Below are 21,083 nucleotides of genomic sequence, written 5' to 3'. Positions count from 1 at the left end.
TCCAGAAGCATTAAGGTGATTCTTAGCACTATACTCCAAAACCTCTAGACAGTGGACCAGCTGTTATTTGAATCTAGGCTGATCTGAGGAATCATATTAATATACTGTTCTATATGTCTGCCCTATGTTCAACCTATTTGTAAATGAATATTAAAATTTTTGCCATCCTTTCTAACATTTTCTCTGCATCTTTTTCTCCAAGGTACAAGGTACAAAGAGGCTTTCTCCAAAAGTACAAACCCAGCACAAGGATTTGGCTACCCTTTCTTATTTTGTAACAATGCTTATTAACCTAGAAGACAATTCTCGATCTGAAGAAAAATTTATTATCCTTGAATTATACTAATGACAATTTTTGAGAATATTTTGAAATGGAAGAACAAATCATTCAATATTAGATGAAGACTACTAACTGGAAGCAGTAATAATGAGGTTAAATGTTTTGGATGTATAAGGCTCATGTGTTCTTGCTGGTGGTTTTATAACTTTTCTCTAGTCTAGGTTTTACCTGTTCATGTAGCCTTCTAACATTTGAGTTCAAGTTGGTCATTTCAACAAGTAACACTGGGTGGCGTGTATTATAAAATATACAAAATATATTCTCAGGAAATGCTTTACTTAGCACTCAACTGGTTTCTAAATAAGTTGCAGGCTTCCACATTTTGAAGAATATTCCAATGAAAAGAATATATAAATATCCAGAAAAACAAGAGGGGGCTGAAGAAAAAGGTGGTTTGGTTTAGGGCCAATCATAAACATACTTAGTCAATCTCTTTGAAGTCCACTGTGTTTTGCAGATCAGCTGGAATAAGTACAGTAGAGCATTTATTTATTTTATTTTAATTTGTTTGTATTTTACCTTTATTATTCTATAAATAACTCAAGGCCGCGAACATATCTAATACATCTCCCCCCCCTCCATTTTCTCCACAACAACCTTTTTGAGGCAAGGTGTATTGAGAAAGAGTAACCAAAGTCACCCAGCCAGCTTTCATGGCTAAGGCAGGACTAGACCTCTGAACCCCACCCTTCTCCACTGAATTAATTACATTAATTGCAATTTATCTGAACACTAAATAAACCCAATGTAGCTCTAGGTTTATAAGGCTCCAGCTGACCACATAATAATATTACTGCAATATGGATTTCTGTTTTAATGACAATAATATTGTATTTTTTCTGCTCCTTTTTTTTTTTCCTATTTCTTTTCCTCTCCCGAGATGAAGGGGAGCTTTGACTTGTCTTCAATCTTGCACAAGCTCTTTGGACCCAGGCAGGCTCAGGCAACGGTTGCCTTCAGCAGGCCGAAGCCAAGGGGGCAGTCCTTGAGTAGCCATTTCATTCCCCCTTCTCCTTAATCTCCCTAAAAGGAAATAAAGAAAAGAAAAAAATCCATTCTGTCCCTGTTGAATATGTAAATAGACAGTCGCACACTTAACAGTCCCCCCTCCCCCTCCCCCTCCCCCTCGAGCCTGTCGAGGCTCAAAGCTCCGGAAAAGGTAAGTCCTCGCCGCCGCCTGTTGCGTTAATGGGCGCACGTTCCTTCCCCCTTGACAAGGCAAAGGCAGCTACTTCCTAGCCGCTCAGTTACTTGACAGTCGGAAAGGAGGTTTTTCCAGGTTCTGGGCGAGAGAGGACAGGGTTGATAAGAGAGACTTGGCTTTTTTGCAGACGATATTCTCCCCCCATAAGTGAACAGCACTGTCCTCTAGATTTGCTCTCCTCAAGTACATCTTTCGAAGTTGCAGGGTGCAATTCGTAAAAATGGAAAGCACGGATATCGTAGGCAGGAGGAGAGAATTTTAATTTGTGGCCAAAGGGGTCTTTGGCTATTGGTAGGGCGCAATATAAACAATACCATTCGGTGGTACAGCCTGCAGACCTTTTCTCCAAAATGTATTCTCCCGCATTCCCTTCCCAGGTGTTTAAAGCCTGGTTGAAAGAAAATAAATTGCGCATATAGATTTCTAGGTAGATTTAGAAAGACGAAGCTGTATCACTGCAAATCATCAGTAGAAAAAGCTAGAGAATAGTACCAATTCGGAGTTGGGGTTATACAGCAATCTGGAAATGACCACACCGAAACGCTACTAGATATTATCACGGCCGAATAAAACTAGGGTACATTTAGCCACAGTGGGTTTTATGGGGAGCTCTGATTAGCGGAGGAAGAATTAGCTGCAAGAGCAACAGTTTACTTGACAGTCAGAAAGGAGACTGGGATGGGACGCAATCTGCGGTAAAACTGGGAAGATATTAACAAGATTGGGGCAACAGAGTAGGTTAAGGAAAGACGCTTCTATGTTTAGGAAGACTTCTCTCGACTGAGCACATTTAAAATGAATCTCGAGAGGCCGAGTGCTTGTAGAGAGACTAGCAATCCGAAGCCATTCTGGATGTTGGCCGGGAGCAGGTTTTTGCATAGCAGGCAAACGAACCGAGAACCCTGGATTGGTTTGGCAAGCTTGGAGAGCCAGGATACGATAACGCAAGCCCCTTCCCAAACTGGAGGAGGAAAAATCTGGAGTTACCCCTTTAGGGAGATCGTGTGGAATTTAATGCCTCATTTCTTTCCGCAGATGCTCCAGCTGCAGGGCAGGGTGGGGAAGGGAAATTTCAAAGTAGACACCAGGAGCTTGAGATTCCCTTGCAGTACATAAAACAAAACTCTCATAGCCTGACCCGTTAGAAAGCAAGTCATCTCCCGGATCGCAGAGGCTGCGCGCGCGCCTCTCTAGGAAGCAAGGCTTGAGGGTCTCGGAGAATACAAATCTCCCTGGAGGGGAAGAAAAGGGACAGCCTCCCACCCCCGCACCCCCGCCCTTTACGCAGCACCTGTGGAGCACGAAGCAATTGAGCTGGTCGTGTTTCTCCAACATTCCCTACAAATCCCCCTCCCTCGCTTTTGCCACGCCCGGGTTGCAGGACGCCACCGAGCCGTTGCTGTAACGCCCGACGCCACTCATCATTCGGTAAGCGAAAGAAACCAAGTACGAGAGCGATTGGGACGTGCTAGACGGCTGACGGTGCAACATGAGGCGAAGAGCGAGCAGGCAACTGAGTCCCGAGGGGAGAAGCGCCGCGACTTGCCTTGGGATTTTGCTACAGTGAAAGGAACGAACGGAACAGAACGAGCCTCCCTAACATCGTCATGGGGAGGAAAGGCTAATCCTACATGCCTCGTGTGCGGTTTCTCCCAGAAGGCGTGCAACAAATGGCAGCCAAGTCTTTAATCCAGGCTGCAGTGGCGGCGGTAGCAGCTCCCAGGTGAGGCGCAAGACTCCAGTTCGCGAGCTGCGGCTCTCCATACTTGCCTGCTTGCCTGCGCCTCGCCTCCCTTCCTCCTTCTGAGTCATCCCGCTGCATCTGGTAAGGCGCTTGAACTCCCTGCCTTGCATGGCTCGGGTGGGCTAATCAGGGAATCAACTTCATGCCCGGGTGAGAATCTGTTTTCTGGGTTTTCCACATTCCGTTTAAAGCCTTAAAACACGAAGGCCGAGAATGGGAGTTGAATGTCCCGTTGCAAAGGGAGAAAATAATGTATGAATCGATCCAAAACGGAAGAATGTCCCGAGGGACGTTGTGGTCGCGACCCCAAAATACGCAATTTAACGGCTGTGTAAAGGAGGTGCAGAGATTCGCCGCAAGTGGGAAATAGCAGTATGTGTATCTCGATATGCTTTTCTAAAGGGAACATAGAAATTCAATCACCTTGAAAAAGTCTGAAGAAGGAAGGGGACAAAAATTACATTCTAGTAACTGTTGAGAGCCTTAGACAGTAAATAAATCAAATAAATTGCTTTTACTAATCGTGTATTTGCTTAACTAGAAAGGACAGAAAATAACCAGTTGTGGAAAAGAGAAGCATAAAAGCTGTTGATATTCAAATATTCAAATAATAAAAAGTCTAGTTTGGAAAATGGAAGATATTGAATGGAAAACTTGAGTTTACTACTAATTCTATTGTATTAGAATATTCGATAAGCTGTGGTAATTAAAAACAAGAATCTTGAAAGTTTTTTTAAGGTACTGAATACTTAACATACTTTTCCTTATTTCTTTGGCAACTTCTTGACAAAAAATGATACATGCAGGGGAGTGTGTGAATTGGAGATAAAGAAGAAACTATTTATTTATTTGTTTGTTTGTTTGTGCCTTCAAACCATTGTTAAATCCTGGTGTATCTGTGAATAAGTTGATACTATATAGCAACATTTCTGGGTTTGCCCTTGCTTCCTAGGGTTGTGAGAGAAAGACTGCTCCAAAGTCACCCAGCTGGCTTCATGCCTAAATCAAAACTAGAACTAATGACCTTTCTGGTTGGTTTCTAGATTGGTACTTTTAACCACCATCCCAAAGTGGTTAAATGCTAGAATGTAAAATGGGTTTTCTCTTCTAAGGGACTAAGGGACACTATTGAATATTTCTGTACTGGGTGTTCTGAAAGTACTAGTGAGACCCAGAGCAGCTGAGCAATTTCAGGAATGTTTGTGCCAACTGCTTGTTCCAAATAATCCTTGTAGTTAGTAAAAGAAAGTATTCTGAATCATAAATAAACATTACAGGTGTTAAATTTCAGATCTATAGTATTATCTGAGATTTGCAGTTATTTTAAGAGATTTGTTTTATCTTCAGAATTTGGATTTAGTGCTCCTCATCCTGCTTGACTTCCCAACAGGTTAAAAAAAATTATTTAAATTTCTTTTCTTCTAAATTGCTAAAAATCCAACCAATCTAGACACATTTGATATTTTTTATGATGTTGAACTGGGAATGGGGGGGGGGGATACTTTGGGAGTTTTTGACTCCCAAAGGACTTAGTATTGCAGAACTCTTAGCTTTCGAGATTATCTCCATTTTATATCTGAAGAAGAATATAAAAGAAATAAAGACATTGCAAGAAATAAAATTAATATATATATATATGTATAAAGATTCAAAGCGAAGTGGTTCAGAAGAAAATGAGACCAGCATTCCAGCCATTCTAACATTCAGTTTCTTTCTGTGCTTAACAATATATTAATAAGATGTTAATAAGCCCTGTAGTGCCAATGCCACTGAAAAGTAAGACCGTCTGTAACAAAATGCGTATTTATATAGTAAATCCAGTGATCATAATTGATTTATTCACTTCATCTCCTCTATTTTATTTACTTTACTAGGGACGAACTAAGGTAAAATTAAACTTTTAATTATTAAGTCAATGTCACTTGCTCTTTTCACCCAAACTAAATGACCCTTTAAACCCAGCAGGGTTATTTTCTCTGTGACACATTGGGAGGGGGCAGTGATTTGTTTCAGGGAAACACAATGATAATATGTAAATAACATAAAACCATGAACAAGGATATATTTCTAAAATATTGCATTCTAGGATCCTTGAATTAATATAGAGGGGAATCCCTATTAGAATTCAATGATAATGGAAGGTAAATAGCAGTTAAATCACAAATTTAATAATTTCTCAATGGAGGGTAAAGATAATTTTGGAGATAATTAAATGTGATCCTGTAGTCATTGGGTCTAAAAAAATCTTTTAACAATTAAATGTACCTGTGGTGGTTATGTGCTATAGGAATTGTCATTGGCTTTGGTAGATCATAGGAATAGCTTGCCATGGATTGCTCTATTGGTAAACATGAAAATGCAATTACCGTATAAAAATAATTATTAAAAAGTGGGTGAAAATTTTGGTGTGTCTTATACAGTAATTGTATAAGGGGAGGGTTGGTGCGGCGCTGATCAACTATTCTAAAATGGGCTGTGGTAGCAGTGATGAATGGGCCGTGGAGGCGGCAAATGGGCCACAGCGGTAGCGAATAGGCTGCACCAAATGGGCCGCACCGGTGGTGAATGGGCAGTGATGAATGGGCCACTGTAGCGGCGAGCAGGTCGTGGTGAACAGTACGGTGGTGGCAGCAAATGGGTGGTGGCAAACAGGCTGCAACGGTGGTGAGCAGGCTGCTGCAGTGGCAAATGGGTGTGCCAAATGGGGCGCGGCGGCAAACAGGCCACAATGGCAGCAATTGGGTGGCTGTGACTGGGCCAGGGTGGTGGCGAATGGGCTGTGGCTGTGAACGGGTTGCGGCGAACGGGCTGCAGCAAACATACCAGATGATTATCTGATGGATGCTGGGAGGCAGAGACACTTTTTTATTTTCTTTTTTTCTTCAAAAAAAAAAAAAAGTAGGTGTGTCTTATAGTCCGGAGCGACTTATACTCCAAAAAATATGGTAAGTCAACATGAAACTTTCACTGGGAAAAATATAGGCATATACTTAAAATCATATAGCAATTGAACTATTCTTCTATGCATGCCTATCCCGGGAAGAACTCTGGATATTTCAATATAATTGAGGCCCACCAGTCTTAGTCTGATGATCTTTTGTCTTTATTAAATATCAGAACTTACTTTCTGATTATTTATTTGAAGCTATAATATAGGAAAAAAATTGATTTTTTTAAGCATAATTTCTTCAGCTTTCTCTGTTTTTCCCCTAATCATTATGACTATTAGCTGAGACTGATGGTAAATCAACATCCCTAACCCTAACCCTATGGTAAAGTCTGTTTCATGAATTCTAATCATAACATCAGATTTTTAAAAAAAATTTAGACTTTTGTGTAGTTCTGATCAGATCAAATCTGTCCATGAATTTCTTGGGGAGAAATTGTGAATATTTTATTTAAAAAAGAGCAAAGAAGAATATTTGGAGGAAAAGACAATTTCTCAAGTAAGTTGGATCCTTACCATAGATATCTTGAAATTAAAGAGTTTACTCCCCTACATTTCCCTCATTATTCCAATACTTTTACAGACAATTCTAAGCATGATTACCGTATTTTCCGGTGTATAAGATGACTTTTTAACACATGAAAATCTTCTCAAAAATCGGGGGTCGTCTTATACGCTGGGTGTCATTCTCCTGTAACCAGGCAGACCAGCCCGAAAGGCTCTGACGAGCCTTAAATGGCTCTGGCGATCCAAGTTCTGTGCCTAATCAGGCAACTCAGCTGGGATCGCCAGAGCCATGGAGAAGGAAAAAACTGATCAGCATCCGACCTTGGCACGTAATCCAAAACTGCATATAACAATTTTCAAAAATATTGGAATGTTTTGTGCTTGCTTTAGGAAGTAGTATAAACTTCCTATTATAAACAATTATTTGGCCTTTCACTAAAATTAGTATTATTGTTTGACTGATAATATATATATATTAGTGTTCTTAATTAATACGTTTGGCCAGGAAGCACCCACCACTGTAGAACGTTACGTTCGCTATAGAGTGAATGGTAGAAATATATTTTTTCAATCCACATTCTTTAGTTTATCCAAAGTTTATTTAAACACACACACACACACACACACACAGAGAGAGTTCAATAGCAGACATTTTCTAGGTTTCTGATAATTGCTGATAATTGCTGAAAAGTTTGTCTCTAAAAATAAGTGTTTGTTTTCCTACTGTAAACCAAGATTTGACTCATATGATATATTGAACATGTCTCAGTTGCCTCTTTGGATATCATACTAAGTTATAGCTGAGTTCATACTACTACATGAAGCCAAAATGAAACCATAATTTGGGTTAATGTTATGTAAGGATCCAGGAGGATCCTCCTACTCTAGTAAATCCAGACTAAATTCTCACTGGTTTTAGTAGGTCCTGCTTATAACTAACTCTTATGCTAATATTTATAATCTTCCAATATAAGCCCTTTCAATTACTCATTGTTCAAATTTAATTAAAATAGTTTAGAACTTTGGTTCTGGCCTACAGACATTCCACAGCATGCAACATCAACTTTGAACAAAATCACTAATTCCAGGTGATTTGTACAATCAAAGTTGTTGATTGCATCTTGTTAGCAAGATACGGCCTTGCTCACAGCAAAGGCTGTGTGCTCTGTTATAATATATGAGGATCTTCATTTGCTCACTGAAAATATTCCCAAAGAAGAAATTAGTGTTCCATGTTAGTAAATTGTGAGAATATTTACAAAGAAACAGTATTTATATTAAAATATCATTGCCTAACATGCGTAACAATTTATTTTTATTCTCAGGGTTGTTTATCCAGTTCATCCTTTGCCTTTTTAAAATATCCTTTGCCTTTTTTCCTTCTGTTATTTCTAGATGCAAAGGTTTCTTTTCACGAAGCCAAATTTCCTGAGAGTGCTGGATCATAACTCCTGATTTAAGGAATTGTCAAGATTAGAGTTTGTTATCTTGTGATTGAACCATGACTAAGGGAAAAGCTTTTAATGCACTCAAAGACTGGTGCATGCAATGGTTTTTTTCTATTTATGGTCCAGTGTCTAGCAATAATGTTCTGTAGATAGAACTGAACTCCCAACATTTTGGTCATTTTGGGCTTCTGGCTCTCAAAAGAATCAGTTTGTATGTGTATATTTTTATGTGTTGCAAATGTTATAATTAAGATGTATTGTTCACAAAGCATATTTCAGTACTAAATTCTGCTTATAACAGAAGGGGAGGCAGGGTGGAATTTTTTAAAAATTCCCTGGAATAAAGGACCCCTCATCCCATTTGGTTGGAAAGAGACTATAGATATTGTAATGTGATACACTGGACAATACCAAGAGATATTACAAGAAGGGTAAAATAGGCATTTCAAAAAGAGATTTAAAAAGTTGTGCAGATATCAAGAAGACTGTGGATCATGTCCTGATGGTAGCTAAAATTGCAAAGTTGCAATCCCAGGAGGCTAATCCTTATGGCTGGGCAATGCTTCAGAATCAAATTAAAGAAATACTTCGGAGCACATGGCCACAAGAAGTACAGGTAGTCCTTGATTTAAAACAGTTCATTTAGCAACCATTCAAAGCTACAATGGCACTGGAAAAAGGGACATGAACATTTTTCACACTTATGACCGTTGCAGCATCCCCATGGTCACATGATCAAAATTCAGATACTTGGCAAGTTGTGCATATTTATGATGATTGCAGTGTCCTGGGGCCATGTGATCAGCTTTTGCAAACTTCTGCCAAGCCAAGTCAATGGGGAAGCCAGATTCACTTAACAACCATGTTACTAACTTAACCAGTGTAATGATTCACTTAACAACTGTGGCATAAGAAAAGTTGTAAAATAGGGCAAAACTCACTTAACATATGTTTCACTTAGCAACATAAATTTTGGGCTCAATTGCTCAAATTGTGTATCCTAAATCTAGGATAATCCTGAGTCTAGGATTATCTGTATTTGTCTGCAACTCCTTTGAGCAGCTGTGCTTGAAAGCACCTTTTGGCTGAATTCAAAGTCAATGCAGTCCTACTAATTATCATAAATATTACATACATTTTCTTTTGTATTATATGCTTGTGATCAGTTGCTTAATCATTTTGATTGGGTCCCATGTAGAATTCAGGAAGCTAAAATCATTTTTTTTAAAAAAGAACTGTAGTATTTGTCTAGAAAATTTGTATGTTGTTTATGAAAATTAAAGCAATGTTGGAGTTCTGAAGCTACAGAATTCTAGCAATGACAAAAGAGAACTTATACCCCAGAGGAGAAAAAAAAAATCAGCTCCCTTTCAGAGTCAAGAGACTTATTTTCCCAGATCAGGGCCTATTACTAATGGAAAATTCACATTTGTTTTGGTCCTATTCTACTTAGAAAGCCATAAAACATACTTTTTTTCTCTTTGATTGTGGATAGACTTATGAAATATCTGAGTAATGTGAGAGCATTGTAAGTTAGAATGTACTTTATTCTAGTAAAGAAAGAAAGTTGACAGGACTCAGATTGATCATCTCTTTAATGCCCGTCTTTGGAAATGTGAAGCAGCACTTTAATGCCCATAGCAATTAATTTTTTGCACACTGGTAATTAAAGAAAAATATTTTGGGATCAGAAACTGTAATTTATGAGCCTATCTGAGTTCCAGCATGCTTCTTTTCAGATGAAACTGAAAACTGCTGTAAATGCTGGAGGCTTTATTTCGGCTGCCTCTCTACCAGATGGCCAAACCATCAGTCATGCTGTGGTCAAATGATAGAATGTTCTGCTGTTGTGAACTGAGTCATATTGCTTCTTGCTGATGGTCACTGACCCAGCTAGGAGATTTGTGTTTTCAACACTCAGCAGTCATCTTTTAGTTAATTAGTGTGTGACTATGGAGGACAATTACAAAGGCCATGAACTTTTAAAAAAAACAGTGGTAAAGTGCAAGGACCTGTTTCCCTAAGGCAGAAAACATAATGGATAGGAAACTTTGTGTGGGATGCTTGTTGTTTATTCTTTCATTCTCAAGCATGATAAAATGTGCTTTATTGGAAAGTTGCAAAATTATTACCTCAAGAAAAGCTATCTGGTTTGTTTGTGATCTCTGTCTCTGTACATTGTAAGTTATTTTTGGATATTAAAGGAATAGACCCCTCCACAATACCAATTAATATGAAAAGAGGCAGACTCCAAAATAGTCCAGGACAAGAAAATGAGTGGGGCCAGAAAAAAAACTAAAGTATATTAAATGTAAATTTAATCAAATTAGTAAAAGTTAATATCAAACCAAATTATTTATTACATGTCACCAACCCAAATAATGAGAGTAGCATGGAATAGTAGAGTATAGCACAGGGATATCCTATAGCTTACTGTATAATGGACTAATCATTATTTCTCAACCCCAAGGGGATGTTGTAAGAATAAGAATGAAAGGGCCACATATGCTACTTTGAGCAATGCCAGGGTATAAATGTAATATAAAAAACATATTCCTCACATATTTGATCATGTTTCTTTAACATTGCAAATAATTAATCAACATAAAATTTTGGCGAAGCTATATGAAATTATGAACAGTTGTGCTCTGAACTATTTTCCGCTGGAGAAAAATTATTTGTTTATACCAATACCAATGTCCAAAAACCAGAATGTTTTCTACTTGTATCATATGGCACCAGTTGCTCCAAGACTGGAGCCTTTCTAGTAGTAGACTTTGAGTGGAAATGTTTAATAAAACAGTAGTCTTATTATACATTTCCAGTAGTTCATTAGTTAACACCCAGGACAGAAATAGAATTTGATTTCCTGAGTTGTCTGAAGGGCGAATGCTTTGGCTTCTCTCAAAGGAGATGGGAATTATAGTGGTAATGGAAAAGAAAGAAAAGTATAAGTTTCTTTCCAAATGCTCTGTCTGAATGTGGACAAGTTTGGCATCAGGAAAAAGAGGATATGAAATATATCAGACTTTCATTAGCCACAACAAGGCTTTATTGGGCTGAGGTCATGGAAGGTAGCAGGGAAGATAAAGAACTAGACTAGGTCAGTACCCCCAAAATACTTTTTGCCTTTTATTAGGCACATCTCAAATTCGGGGAAGTTGTTAGATGCTGTAGTGTAGACTGGCTGTTACCGCATCATAGAATAGCTGTTTTACAGGGTGCAACCGTTTACGGAACACTAGATTACCTGCCAGTTCTCTCAAAGCTCCAGATTGCTTTTGTTCATTTTTATGAGCAGAAAGGCATGCTTACTATATAAAGAATGCCCTAAGCTGCACCTGCCCATTAAACTGTTTGCTTCCACTAGCAGTCTAGCTTCCTGTTTTATTTTTGTTTTAATCATTTCTTTTTTGAATATAAAATATTAGGTTGGGTAAAAAATCTGGCAAGTGTCAAAGGAGATACTGTAAAGCATCTGGATTAAATTATCACTTGAAAATCCATTTGTAGGATTACTTTGCATTCTGAATAGGGTAAATTTCATGAGTTAATTCCAGAAACTTATTTAAATGAAAAATTATTCTAGAAATTCTTGAGTTTTTTCTAGGAATCATGCTAAAATTTCAAAGGAAAAGAAAATATTGATTTTAGCTTAGATTAAAGAACCATAGAAGGACAGGTGATTGTGGAAAACAGCATCAAGCTATGTTCCCCTCCACTCAAAGATTGTGTGACTCATACTGTACTTAATAGAAAAAGAAATATCTAGACTGTAATTACTTGTTATTGTTCAAATAACATTTGAAATGTCAATGCTTCCAGTAGCAGTCAATAGTTTGTCTTTGATCAATGTAGGGATAAAAGGAAAAATAATATACATATGGCTTAGGTCTTTTTCTCTTTTCCTTCAACAGAAAAAAATGTGTTGAAACATTCAAGCTATTTTTTGCTAGCTTGTTAAGTCTTTATTCAGCTTTCCAATCAAAATGTAGCCTTCTGAGCCTAGGTGTTTGCAAGAAGACTTGCAAAATGATGATAGTGCTATCTAGTTATAGAACTGAAAGCAACTCATCAGGCCCTGTAGGATGACCTGCTGGGTTGACAGCTGTGTCATTTTTGCAGTTACAGATATAACAGGAAGTTTATGGAAGCCCCCCCCCCCCCTTGATTGGGTTCATTTTCCTGGTCATACATTTTGACATCAGAATATAATGAATGTGGTTCATCATGGATACTTTCAGCTAATAGTAATGCTTAAAAAACAACAACCTGTCATCTGATTATTCTTATCAGTGTTCCATTTATATACTTAAAGGTTAGAAAAGAGAATCTTAGTATTCTCAATACAGGGATTGTGTAATAAAATATATATAAAATATTTTGACTTTTTAATTTGCAGAGTGGACTCCCTTTAAAATGTTTAACAAAGAAATATCTTACTTTCAAAAGAAGAATAAGATTAGGCCCTGCTGTTCAGAGAAAAATTGCAGTGCGGGGAGAGCTCTGGAATATATTAAGTATTAATTTAGAAGTGAATAGATTTCGTTATTACTGCATCAAGGATATACATGTCTATTAATTTTAATAAAAAGAATACGAAAGCCATTCATTGGAGCATCATATGACAGATGGTGAGGCAGGAAAGGGAGTGGTCTGAGTGTGATTTGGAACAGAAGTTTGAATGGCGTTAGATCTCCATAAACCACCACCAGATAAACTACTTGTGATTAATAGCTTCTTAATCCTCTTAATGGCATGTAGAGCTTTAACTAAAATGACAATCCAGAAGAGTCACCTTGCATTGAATATCTGATATGGAAACAGTTTGTATGATATGTGTACCGAATATAATTACTATTAAATTACTTTAATGTTTTTTTTTTTTTTTTTAATTTTGATTTATATGCCGCCCTTTTCCGAAGACTCAGGGCGGCTTACAATGTGCTCAGCAATGTTGTAGGGAAAATGCTGGCTTTTGTTACAAATGACTCTTCAGTTCCTAAGTGGAATGTAGAAACATTTTCATGTCCTTTATGTGATAGTTTACAGTGCAAAATTGTGCAATGTATCTGAAAGATGTAGTTTCCAGCATTGTTGACTTCTTTATTATCTTGAGTTGTAAATTGGAGATTATTAAGCAGCAAAAGGTTTGGAATATGAGCTAATACTAAACATGTCATAAGTTTTAAGTATGCTGTTATTTTGGTCTGCTAGAGTGTATATACTCTACAAAAGTGTTGGCTTCTGCTCACCAGTTATCTCAACTGACCCCTTTCAGATTCATTCTATCTTAAGTTTGGGCTTTCTCTTAAACTTCTCTTTTCCCAGGAGTTCTATATATTTCTTTCCACTTCCTTATTATATGCCCATCAAGTGTGCATTGGTTGCTAATTGGTCTCTAGGTGAAATCATATTCAACAAGAGAGTTCCAGGAAGGATTGGAACACTCTCCCTTAGTGTGTGCTCCCCTGAAGACTCCATCACATCAGATCTGTAAATACTGGAATGTCAGTATCTGGTTTTTAAGCCATCCTGGGATATTTAAACAATGATTATGATGAGTGCACTGATCAGGGACATTTTCAGAAAAGATAAAATAGTTAAGACGGTAGTTATGACCACACAATCAAAGGCCCATCTATTTTTCATGCAGTTGTGGTTGCCATCCTCACCTTTTTCCATCTCTGTGGGCACTCCTAGCTCTGACACCAAGCAACAAATAAAAAGAGCATGGACAAAGAAAATAGAAAAAAGATAAAACATTTAAATATTTATAATAATAAAAGCTGTGAGAGACTATTAGAATGGTCACAATTTACCTAGTAACAAGCATTTTAAGTCCTATGAACTTTAGTGGAATAGCTCAACATTTCTATATTTTGTGGGCTGTTGGGCTGGTTTGTTCTCTGAGCTTGTTCTTCAATTTCCAAATATTTTGTCACCAGACTGGGTAACATCAGTTGAACTTAATGGGGCTGATTTAGGTGAATTGTATCCAACATGTTTTAAGTCAGCTGTTAAAAAGAAAGACAGCTGAATTGAATAAATAAAAGTATCCTAAGCTGAAGATATTTTTAGCAGAGAAAAATTAGTATCATTGCATAACATAGCTATAGTTTTGGAAGTAGAGCAGTAGGACTCTGGTGGCTTTCTCCTTTACAAATCTATAAGATATGACCCATTGTAAAATTTCTTCTAGAGACCAATTAGGTTGATGATTTAACTCAGTTACAGGTAGTCCTCCACTTATAACCATAATGGACCTTGTGGCAAAATGGTGGAAAATAAATTAAATTAATAAATAGGAGCCTAAAATTTTCATTGCTGAGAAAAACAGATATTTTATAACCTTTTTTAAACACAGTGTTAAACAGATCATCGCAGCTCTTAAGGGAATTTGGCTTCCTCCATGACTCTGCTTGTTGGAAGTCAGTTGGAAAAGCTACAAATGGTGATCACATGATCCTGGGACAGTGCAAAATGCAACTAAAAATGTAGTTGAGTGCCTGAATTTTTATCACGTGACCATGAGGATGCTGCAATGGTCATAATCACTTGTAAGTCCTTTTTTTTTCAGTTGTTGTAAACTAAAACAATCACTTAATAAATTATTGTAAGTCAAAGACTATCTTTAGTTGATAGCATGCTTTTCAGAACTTTCCTATTTCGGAATCTTGTTTTGAACCAAAGCTTGTTTAATAACAGCCACATCCTAACCGAATGGAAGAAATAACAGCATCTAGATAAAAATTTTAACATGCAGAATTTGCAAGTGCTTGAAAGTTATTCCAGTTGTAGATTTCTATTACATGATATACATAATTCTCAACCATCCTGTTATTGGGTATGATGATGTATGTTTCATTGTGAATCTGTCTAAAATTGGAATTATTTTTGTAAAGCAATTGTATATGCTGAATATTCCTAAAACATCTGTTTTTCTGTAAATATAATTTTAAAAATAAATATGAAAAGTTTAGATAATATCTCCAGCTCAGACTTGGCTATTGATGATTTCATTAATTTGCCTACGTAATTTGTTTTAGCAAAAATGCTGGAATAGTTTTTAATTTCCTCCTCTTGAATTTTCTTTTCTTTTTTTCTTTCCCAACTTGTCTGGAACCCCATTATTTTGGTCAGTCTTTCACCCAAATTTTAAGCAAACCCTACTCCACTTAGTTTTCAGAAATCTATAGAGACCTATTAAGTACCAATCTCATTGTTCTCATTTTTCTCTTCATGCCTCTATGGACATGACCCTTAGACATCAAGATATTTAAGCTTTAACTTCATTATTAATGCTTGCAGTGACTGGTCTGGTTTTACTTCATCTAGTATCAAATGATTTGTTCTTGCAGTTCAATATATTCTCAGAAATTGTCACCAGTACATTTCAAAGGTATTTATTTTTCCTCATTCAACCTCTAGAATTGTCTTTCTTTGTAGGGATACATGACTCTGATTTTTGGTGCATTACGTGTCATCAAATCCATGTTTGACCCTTCATGACAAATGGTACTGGAGTTGCAAGTCAGAGGGAAGGACCTCAGGGTAAGAGAGCAGACAGCCAAAAGGGCAGAGATCTGGGAGATATGTGGGGGTAGTTGAGGCATGCTGTGATTGTAAATACAGGCTGCCAAGCATCTGAATTTTGATCATGTGAGGACTAGACCATAAATACAATTCATTCAGCACTGTTGTAACTTTGAATGGTTGTTAAGTGAGGACAGGGTGGATTTGATTTAAATCACTAGTAAAAAGGCTTGATTTAAATCAACTCGATTTAAATCATAATTTTTAAAGAGCAACTATCATCTCTGTTCCGCAGCAGCTCCTCCTCTGACCTGCTATTGACTTTCCTACAGTCCCAATATTGCAGAATATATAGCCTCATGCTACATAACCAAGCTCCATTTCATGCTGAATAAACTAAATTATTAAATGTATCTTAAATAGAAAACTATCTTTAGATAGATTTGCAAAAAACATTTTATTAAAATAAATTTGATAAAAATTTAAAAAATCAGATTTAAAAAAAAATCATCTATTTTTATCCACCCTGAGTGAGGACCACTTGTACTCATTTTGGTTTGGGAGCGGGTTATTTTGATAATCTTTCATAATTTTCTTTGTTATTTACTTACAGAAGCTACACACAAAAATGTATGCCACATATCACAACTCTTGCAATTCTTTCTTAAAAGTGCAATTATTGATTTGGTGAAGTCATAACAGATGAAATCATAATTACTGCAGAAACAGCATGAACACTTTATTAGGAAGATGCTTAAAGTGTAATCCTTCATCTTCCATCTTGTTTTGCTTTTCAAGGAGATCAGGAAGCGTTTAGAAAGTACTTCTTGATACTAATTGGAAAGAACATCCTTTTAGTTCATTTCATTGAATTTGTTTATTTAAAAATCATTAGTATAAAATAAAATATTTGAATTCAGTGGATGGTCACCTTGTTCTATGTTACCTCTTTCAGTCTGACCAGAAAAAGCTGTTTTTAATTAGCTGTGATAAGATTATCCCAATACAGAGAGTTCCTCTGGAGGCAATATATTATTTGAATTCAAGCAACTGTCTTTGGATTGAAAGTAACATTAACTCACATGCAGCATACATCAGCACCAGTTATGAATATATGTATTAAGTATTGGAATGAGATGGGCATCAAACTAGATTAGTATATATAATGGATACTCCATACATGTTTAAAAATCTAACACTTGTTAGAGGGCTATTTTCATGCCTCTTCTATAATTAAATTAACTGAATGCAGTAATATGTCAGAAACACCCATTTTACTAGAGGCTGCCAGCTTAGTTTACTCCCCACCCCCACCCCATCTTTTGCAGACAGATGGCCCTTTGAAATAAAGCACTGTAGTTTGCAATGAGAGAATAAAATTCAAATTATACTGAGCAGGTAATCTAACAGATCAACCAAGATGTCTTATGGGCTGGCTTGTGTCTGCTATTCTTCACTGAAGACTTCTAGAATAGACAAACAATTTAAATCAAGACTCTTAAAAATATACCCATGTAGTTGATTTTAGTGATACTTTGTATGGGTTTGTAGCACAATACTGTTAATGTTGGCATTTTGAAAACCTTTCATTTATTTGAGTTATTGTGTTAAGAACTAACACACTGGCTATCTGAAATCAACTCTTTGTGGTTGCCACTGCTGTTATCATTACATCATTTTTGGGGGGAGCTTGTTTTAATTTGAGTTTGAAGAGATCAATTTAGATCTGAGTCTAAATTTGTGTTCTTCATTTTCCACCCATTTAACAAAAGTACTTCTGTTAAAACAACACAGCTTTGAATGGAAGGTGATGACGTGAAACAAAGCTTATAATAAGATGCAATATATACAACTGACATTGGCAACATGAATACGTTTTACTCCATTTTTAAAAGACATCCAAAAGTTTGTTTCTTTATGTATTCTTCCTCAGATTCCAGCAGAGTGATTTAATATTACGTTTATTTTATCAGACCCTATTAAAACTCAAAAGCAGGGAAAAGAGGTATAAAAGGTTAATATTAGAAGTTAGAAGTAAATTAATCTCCCGTGCACTGCTAGAGAGACCAAGCGTGGATCAACTTCAGTCTGTTATGATGTCACTGAGTTGGAATTTCTTTGGCCATGTCTTCTTCCTCCGGCCGAGCCTCAGTTTTTTCAACTCAGTCTGAATGAAAGACTTGTTTGAGTTGGTTCCTTAAAATAAATTATTTTAAAAATTAGTTCTATTAGGAAAATTGGCTATTTTTAAATTCTTTTCAAATTACTGTAATTAGAGCCTCTAAATTGATTTGTGAGTGGCGAAAATGGAGCGCAGAGAGTGATTAGCACTGCAGACCCTGAAAACAGCGTTTTGATCACTGTGGCAGCCACCATTATTGCATGGCTCAGATTCATCCCTCACCATCTGGAAGGCATTGTGGCACTAGGGAAGTCTGAGGCTTCGGTTTCCCTGCATTTTGAGAGCTGCTGGTGAGCAGCTGGCCGGGGGGAAGTGCGCTGATCGTGAGGCCAGTAGCCGCCGTTTTGTGGGCGTTGGCCATTTTGTAGCAGCACAAAACACAGCAATTTTCTGGGAAAGTTGATCAGCTGGGCAGCATTTGGAGCAAGGGACCTTCTCAGGAGGCCTGACCATTGCAGAATATCGTGGCCACGCAAGTAAAAACCATTTTGCCAGTTTATAAAGCATTATTTGAGTGATTGATTGCCATGTGGCTGGAAGCAAGCCCTGCTAACACTTGAGGTGTCTGCTCATTGTTGCTGCTACTTGTAATCATAGCCTAACAAACCATTTCGCTGGTGTGGATGTGATTTGAACTCTGATCTGCACAGTGACTAAATCTTTCAGCTTTATTCTCTTGGGGGTTTTTAAGCCTGCTTTCAAGGTTAGATATGACTAATAGCAGTGATTCTGAAGATTCCCAATATCAGACTGATTGTCCTGTTCTTAAAAAGCCCAGATTAAGATCTAGAAAGGCTTCTGTTACCACTCAAGCCAAATCTTCCAAATCCTCAACTGTGGCTGCTGAGAAAGATGCACGGAGGAGACAAAAGGCCTTAGAAAAACATTTTGCAAAGGCTCAGCAACAAGCTGCAGCTTCTAAATCCCCTGAGAGGTCTAAGGATATGGGTGAGACTTCTAATCCTGTATCTTCAACATTGCAGCAAGATGTTCAGGAGGATCAGCCTAACTGGTCTCCCACTGTACCCATGGGATCACATGGCTTTCAGGCAATCCCTTTCCAGGAAGATTTTATACCTGAATCTCCTCAGCCCCCATCTGATTCTTCTCAGGTGCCTGGCAGGCAGCGTTGTGCGCCATCAGCCACGTTTACACCCACAGCAGTGGGCTTGCGCTCCCTAGAGGTGACTCAGCAATCCTTATCCTCAGATTTACGTTTTGCCATTGTTCAGACCATTACCCAAGGTATTGATGAGGCACTTGCACAAAGGGGAATTTTGGCTCCTTTACATCCAGAGCCTTCCAGATCAGATCCTATGCATCCACATTCACATAGGCATAGAGAATATAGGGAGGGGTCCTACCATGCATCTCCATCTCTTCACAGCGAGGCTTCGCTGGAAGGAGAGGAAGAATTAGGTGACTTTGAAATGTCTGGAGATGAAGGGCTTGCACAGGACAAGCCTTCTTATTCTGGTTTATTTCGTCCCCATCTCTTCAAGACATTGCTACTCAAAGCAAAAATGACTGCTAATATGGGTCAGATGGACAGATCCACTTCTTAGGCTGGAGAATCTCAGGATCTTTGTGCCAGTCTCTTTACAGAGCGGGTTACTACACAGGAAGTTATCCCTTTTCCAAAATTCTTTGTAGATGTAATTCAGAGGCAATGGGCTCAATGTCTTTCGATCCCTGCACCTAGTGGCATGGACAAAAATATGTATACTGTGGAGAAGGAACTAGAGGATCTTCTTCAGATTCCCTCAGGTGATCCTGTCTTGGCTAATTTGGCTTCATCTGCAATTCTCCCTTCTGATACTGCTGAAGGTTTGAAGGCGGGTAGGAGGGTAGGAAGGCGGATTTGGCTGTGCGCAAAACTTATCAGTCTACGGCTTGGGCAATTAGGACTGCCACAGCAGCCTCATTTATGTCTAGAACATCTCTTTTATGGCTAAAACAGATACAGGCCAGGATCTCCCCAGAGGATGTATGTCTTCAACAGGACATCAGCAAACTGATAGCTGCAACTGAGTACACAGCTGATCTTCTATTGCTGTGGCAAAGTTTGCCTCTAGAGCCCCAGTGTCTAATGTTGCATCCAGATGTCTATTATGGCTGAGCCAGTGGCAAGCGGACACAAAGTCCAAGTGGCGCTTGGCTGCAGTTCCCTTTAAGGGAAACCAGCTGTTTGGAGAAGTTCTAGATCCCATCCTAGTGGAGGGCAAGGATAAGAGGAAGGTTCTGCCTCAGCAGACTAGGAGAACTGATAGACGGTCTACCCCTTATTACCGTAGGCAGTCCTTTCGGTCTACGGAGGTGGGATTCCCTGCCTCCCAGTAACACAGGCAATACTTCCCTGGGGGGGACAGATAGATCAGGATTTTGAGACAGATTTCGACAATCACAGTCAAGGCGGCCTTACAGGGGTTCAGAGGGATGCCCCTACTGCCGTTCCAAATGACTCATGGGCTCAAATCCTGATTGGCGGCAGACTACAGAGATTTGCCGATCAGTGGCAGGATACCACCACGGACACATGGGTCTTACAGACAATTACCCTAGGTCTGACATTAGAATTTTGCTCCAGGCCCCCTCTTCGATTTCTTCAGTGCCCTATCCCCAGAGAACCCATCAAAAAGGCCATGATGGAGGCCGAGATTCAACACCTGCTGGATATATCAGCCATTGAACCAGTACCAATTGGACAAAGGGGTTTGGGGTTTTACTCCGTACTCTTTCTGGTTCCCAAGAGTTCGGGCAGCCAAAGGGCTATACTGAATCTCAAAGACCTCAATGTTCACATAACTTACAAGAGATTCAAAATGCAATATTTCATTCAATTCTGAGTTGCCTCCGACAGGGAGATTATCTAACATCAATAGATCTCAAGGAGGCATACCTTCATGTCCCCATAAGGGAGTCTCACAGAGGTTTCTCAGATTTGCATTTGCAGGACACCACTGGCAATATCGGGCACTTACCTTTGGCCTCTCCTCAGCCCCACGCACCTTCACCAAATTGCTGGACATGATAGCAGCACATCTCAGAGCACATCCCGTTCGCCTGCAGTACTATCTGGACGATGTGCTGATTCAATCGTCGTCGCTCAGGCAGGCACAATTGGATCTGCAGCTCATGATTCAGGCACTTCAGGATCACGGTTTTTCGTTAAATT

The 21,083-nt window shown here is 38.4% G+C and overlaps 1 protein-coding gene and 1 long non-coding RNA gene across 5 annotated transcripts in view; one reads left to right on the top strand and one right to left on the bottom strand.

The window, feature by feature from the left end:
* Positions 1-1,125: 1,125 nt before the first annotated feature.
* LOC148114295 (uncharacterized) lies at positions 1,126-3,449 on the bottom strand. The gene is made up of 2 exons (XR_015733956.1): positions 3,311-3,449; positions 1,126-1,359 (listed from the first exon to the last, which is right to left on the bottom strand). It is a non-coding gene; the product is annotated as an uncharacterized LOC148114295 (long non-coding RNA).
* LRRC3B (leucine rich repeat containing 3B) overlaps positions 2,677-21,083 on the top strand; it is a 90,390-nt gene continuing 71,983 nt past the window's right edge. For 2 of the 4 annotated variants that reach the window (XR_015733955.1, XM_034404038.3), the window contains exon 1: positions 3,229-3,369. The gene's annotated coding sequence lies outside the window, so the exon portion shown is untranslated. Of the gene's footprint in view, positions 3,370-21,083 lie in introns of all 4 variants that reach the window. The other 2 variants (XM_034404040.3, XM_034404043.3) reach the window with 2 other exon arrangements.

The sequence above is a fragment of the Pantherophis guttatus genome, chromosome 4 (genome assembly GCF_059756535.1).
Source record: "Pantherophis guttatus breed Tessera chromosome 4, ASM5975653v1, whole genome shotgun sequence".
NCBI lineage: Eukaryota > Metazoa > Chordata > Lepidosauria > Squamata > Colubridae > Pantherophis > Pantherophis guttatus.
This window is presented reverse-complemented; position numbering and strand designations above follow the sequence as displayed.